The sequence below is a fragment of the Macrobrachium nipponense genome, chromosome 27, assembly GCF_015104395.2.
Source record: "Macrobrachium nipponense isolate FS-2020 chromosome 27, ASM1510439v2, whole genome shotgun sequence".
Taxonomy (NCBI): domain Eukaryota; kingdom Metazoa; phylum Arthropoda; class Malacostraca; order Decapoda; family Palaemonidae; genus Macrobrachium; species Macrobrachium nipponense.
The window spans coordinates 4,063,570-4,069,638 of NC_087216.1; positions in this window are offsets into that span (position 1 = coordinate 4,063,570).

Below are 6,069 nucleotides of genomic sequence, written 5' to 3' on the forward strand. Positions count from 1 at the left end.
AGTTCTACTCTCTCAAATTAAGCGGTTTTGTACAATTTATTTAAAACCATAAACCTTTCATAATGGAATTATCAAGCAACTTGTTGATTAATGATATAGAATATAGAGGAGACAGGGGACTTAACGTAATGGTAAATTAATTGTAACTTTGTGTCATGGCTTTAGCTATGATTATTATTTTTTCGTTGCAGCCTTGCAATGTCGGTAACTTCGTAGATTTATCGGGGCTGCAACCTGACTCCCGAGAACTGATCCCCACTACCCTGTTTTCTTAGGCTGAAGCAAGCCCATTAATTGCCAGGTTCCTCCAAATGTCCTCTGGGATTATTCCCAGTACCCCCAGGAATCAAGGTACTACTTTCACGTCAACTGTCCATATTCTCCTTATCTTGGTACTTTTCTATCTCATCTTCCTTTGACCTGAACTCTTATGTCCCATGGTGTGGCTACAACTAAGATCTAGAGAGTATACTCTCTGGACCTTGGCTACAACTATATAAGAGATATGGTTTCTTTACTACATGACCAGTCCTTATGATCTTCTAGACTACCTGTACACAAGGGAATCCAAGCTCTTAGCATCTTTTCCAAATATGCAGGAATGTGAGATGGTTGATGACTGTGCACTGCTTTCCAAATTGGTAGCCATCTGAGGGTGCATCCACACTAGTAAAACTTTTCAGAAATAGTTTAGCAACTTATGGCACACACATCACAAACAGGTTGATTATAAGTCAGTGACTTAACGATAGTTCCAACCAGTGTTGCATACAATTATCCAGCATTTGGCCTAAGCTAATAAAAGTGTACAATATAATCTTAGACCTATTCTTAGCTGGAACTGGTACGTGAATGCTTAATAGTGTCAAGATATCTTGATACATTGTGAAAGTTATAATCAGAACATAACTAGACCCATAGCAATTGTATTGATTCAAAGTCGTCATTAAAACATCTGTGTTTTACTATTACTATTAGCAAGAGTAGTAGCACTGTATTTCGTTGGTATCAGTAGTATGCTTATTATAATAATTTTATCTAACAACCTTTAGGATATGAGATGTTAAACTTTGGTGAAAAGAAACTTTGCAAGTTACACTGGACTGTTATTATAATGGCCTGTTGAAGCTTAGATAAGAAAGGAAATCGTATAAGGGAGGGCTCTTGGAAATCCCGCCGATAGTATAGTACGTTCGGTGTGCAAATACCAACCTTACACGGGCACGACGAGTGGACAGGTTACCGTTTATCGCTTCACCAGACACTTAAAAATATGGCTGAAAGTGAATTAGTTCGACAGTAATAAGTGCGCTTTCTTTCGTTCACTTCGATTCGTAGATAATATGCAAAGACAATTTGAGGTTACCTTCCTTGATCACTACTGATGTGTCACTAGATTATTTTTACAGTGATTAATCAACACTGTTTGGGGGCTCGGTAAGATTTAATCAGTTTGAGTTTTTTTTTTATTAAGCTAACTCCATTTATCCATTGAATGAGTATTTACTATTGTACAAGAAGTGAGTACCATCCTTTTCCGATTCCTTCATCGTGAGGCCCATAATGTTGAAGTGAAGGTGCGTGATGAAATTTGATCCGTACTATATTCTTTGCAACTTAACCGTGACCAAGATTATTTGACAGTTCAAAACACCCTGAGGATGTTAGCGCCAAGCTTTATGAAAGGGTTTTTTCTCAGTAATTTTCTAGGAACTCCGCCATGATTCCACGCTATTGGACATAACATAATCTGTATGCCATTGCCTCATGAGGATAAGAGAATTGCATCAGTTTGTAAAGAAAACCCAAAGGAATTCTTTCCGCATGTTTATAGTTGAAAACCCATAAGAAATAGCATAGGTCCCCAAGGGGCAATAGAGGAAACCTGGTGAACTCAGAAATGGAAAAAACAGATTTATTAAATAAGTTTTTTACTACTTTTTCCACAATTGAAAACACAACCTCAATACCGAAACCTGCTACTAAATATGAATCGGCAGAACCTTTGGACAAAATAATATATACAGAAGAGGACATTAAAAATAAAATCGACAAACTCAACGAGTTCAAATCTCCTGGCCCGGATGGGATCCATCCAAGAGAAATTAAAGAGCTAAAAGATGAGATAGTTCCTCACCTATATAAACTCTGCAGAAAAAAGTGCAGAACAACGAAAGGCACCAAATGGATTGAAACTAGGTAATGTGCCTCCAGTTTTCAAAAAAGGTCTAACGTCGGTAGTTTGTAAGATTTTTGAGTCCATAATTTCAGATCAAATTGTGGATCACATTGATAGAAACTAAACAGCCAACACGGTTTCAGACAAAACAAATCCTGCCTATCAAACCGCTTGGAGTTTTTTCATAACATGCTTGGTATTTACGACAGTAGTGGAGCAATAGATATACTCTACTAAGATTTCCAAAAGGCCTTTGACAAAGTTCCACACAAGAAACTAATGACAAGAGTTACAGCTTTAGGAATTGTTGGAGAAATAGCCGACTAGATCGAAGACTGTTTAACTTACAGAAAACAGAGAGTTGTAATAAATGGTGAAGGATAACAATGGGCAGATGTGACAAACGGGGTTCCTCGGGGTTCTGTCCTTGGCCCTCTCTTGTTTTTTATTTACATTAATGACACAGATGTAGGATTAACTAGCAGGCCAGCCAAATTTGCAGATGACACCAAACGAAGGTGTGAATGCAGCAGACCCAGATACAGTGGAAAGTTTAAGAAATTGTCTAAAGAAAATAGGAGAGTTGTCAAAAAGATGGCAAATGCCTTTTAACTCTGATAAAAGTAAAGTGTTACAAATAGGAACAACCCTCGTGACAACTACATGCTGCTTGGAAATGACATAAGTAGTGTAGAACAAGAAGAATGGTGTAGAACGAAATCCACAAAGCAATGTATAAAAGCTGAAAAGAAGGCACAAAAACTAGTGGATACATAGAGAGACAGTTCAAATACAGAAACAAGGAAACGGTGCTGCAGCTCTATACATCAATAGTTAGACCTCATCATGAATATGCAGTACAGTTTTGGTCACCAACACTAAGAAAGGACAATTATATTAGAAGGGGTACAAGCAAGAGCCACAAAGTTAATTCCATCCATCAGGCAAATAGGCTGCCAAAGATGACTAGAGAGCCTGACCATGTATGACTTAGAAACACAACGATTGCGATGACAACAAATAGAAACATTCGAAATACTGAAAGGCATAACTAAAGTAGATAGTAACCTATTTACGTTAAACGAAAACCAGACAAGAAATAATGGAGGGAAAGAGAACTGAAGAGATACAACACTTTCCATTGTGGGAACTTTACATACAAGATATGTGATACATGGAATAGACTGCCACCAGAAGTTGTAAACAGCAACAGTGTGGAAGAGTTTAAAAGAAAGTTAGACAAAATCATTATGACACTGTGAATGAACACTAAAACTTGCTCTAAGAGATAAGTGAGCACACGATGTCTCCTCGGATGGACTAACAAGTCTTTGAGACATCCTAATATGGACCTAATCCTTGTAACTCCTTGTAGCTCTTTTGCATATACCATCGTGGAGGTAATGGTAAATTTTAGGTTAAACGTCAAAGGAAATTTCTCATGGGTTAAGTATAACCTTTTTCCCTTTCTGAAAATATTATTTACTATTAAATTGAATTTTGAATCGTAATTGTTTTTGGTGTGGTATAGTTGACACATTTACTTGATGCTACGAAACTGTCACTAAAATTCATCCATGTATATATTTAATAATTAAATTTCAGAAGAGGTTTATTTTTATTTCCAGAATGGAACTTCACTGTAGAAATATATCGATTAGCCTGGACGGGTTTATTTCTTTGAAAACGTCCCATCCCGTAACCCTTCAAAAGACTGATGGAATTCAAAATCACACCCAGGAGACACATGCAAATTATCTGTGAGTTTTAGGATAACACTCATGATGACTAAAAACAAGTTGGTATGGCAGGTTACGTAGTATCTTTGGGTAGCCAAGGTAAAAGTGCATGCCAATCGACTACTTCCCTCTTTAGAGAATTTCTGCTGCATTTTTTGGTGCTCATTGCAGTAATGGTTGTCTTATAGTATGAAATAACTTTTAATTGCTGTACGAAGAAGTCAAGTTCAACAGATTCATGAACAAGGTGCCTTGTAAGGAATCACACAGGAATTTTTTTATCCTTATCCGTATGGAATGGGCTCTGCGATTTTCTTTCCGTGAGTGTCCTGTGTGAAGATAAGTTGGACTGAAGGGGAGTATGGGCGTTCCTTTGGATGATTAAATTTCTTAGCCGAGTAGAATCGGCGTCGTAAGTGAGATTTTACACGGGTTCATCATTATCATCTCTGTTTATTGCATATATGGTTAATCAGAAGAGCACCACGTATTAGTCAGGTACTTTTTATAGTTTTCTTGAACATTCTGTTTTTGGTGTCGTGAAATTTTCATTGATGTCTTTCATTGCTTTTAAAAGCCATTAAAGATTAAGTAGTATGGACATGGTCCTATTGCATGGAAACATATTCATTATTGTTTCACTGGCCCATTAATTAAATCCAATAACTTTCTCGGTAAACTATTAGAAAGACCTCTGTGGAAACTTTTACCTGTTGTAAATACATAGTAAAGTACAAGCACCCTCTTGTAGCTTTTTTTTCCTTTCTTTTTTTGTCATACTGTAGGCTATATCTTCTTTTATTTTCCCGAATTAGGTAGAACTAAATAATTACTGACTTAATACACACACACAATAGGCTGTTTGTGTAACAACCGTTGGGAATAGATGAATAGATAGCCATAGCATTCGACGAAATCTGATGCGTCGAGACCCGAAACTCCATAGTATACCATAAATTAACTATAGAAAATGTAATATTAATACAGAAAACTTCTGCCATATTATTAATGGAAGACTCGTTAACTGTGAGTGACGTCGTACAAAGTTAGTTGTCTTCCTGCTATATTGTTATAGAGTCAAAAGGATGTATAAATGTAGCCACGTGTAAAGCCAAATCATGGTGTAGAGATATAATAATATTACTTGTGGGTACTGTACTGTACCTATATTGATTATGTCAATTGTTCTGCTTTACATTCGGAGGCTACCATTCACTTTAGGACAATTAAGATAACATGTATCATTTCTGGTCTTGGCCTAAGCTAATAAAAGTGTACAATATAATCTTAGACCTATTCTTAGCTGGAACTGGTACTTGAGGTCAAAGACGGACGAATTTTCATCCTGAGAAGGTTGAGGAATGGAATCTGACACCCGCTCTTGCTTTAATGCTTATTAGTGTCAAGGTATCTTGAGTAGTGTTTTACAGTAGCTGGATACATTGTGAAAGCAAGCATCTTACTCCTAATTGTTCACTTCAATAACTAGTTCTCAACATTTTTCTTTCGTCTCTGACTGGTTCCTAACTATAACCTGTTCCCTGTAATACAAAAATTTATGTAGGACAGCAGTTTTGTGCCAAACAGCACACAGATCGTAAAATAGTCTATACAGTTACACAGCGCAGGTAGTTTGGCTTTACATTCATAACTAAAGTGGTATTTAACTCAAGAATTGACAATTATTAAAAGAACTCCAAAAATTCATGGGAATAGTAACATACTACCACAAACCATAACACCCCTCTATCACACCCTCAGTAGAAACTTCGTGATTCTTCAGGGGTGCCCTATCCAACAAGAAGCTCACCATGGGTACCATCAGTAGTAAAACTAAACTCCTCTGTTCCTAGAGTAAAAATAAAAAAAAAAGTAACATCAGAAGGGAAAAGTTACAGCATCTTTGGCAGGGAAATTCACAATAGCCATTTCCTGTGTCAACTTGAAGGTATGATCTTCATCCTCCTGTCAGACCATCAACCACCACTTGTCCACACCTAAAAAACAGGATGTATCCTCTGCCTGTTAGAAATTGTCAGCCATCACCAAATTCGGGTATACCGTGTGACCTATTCCCAAGCAGCTATCTAGGGGTCCAGCTGGGAACAAATTATACGTTATGAACTCCGAATACCCCACTACAAGTTCGTA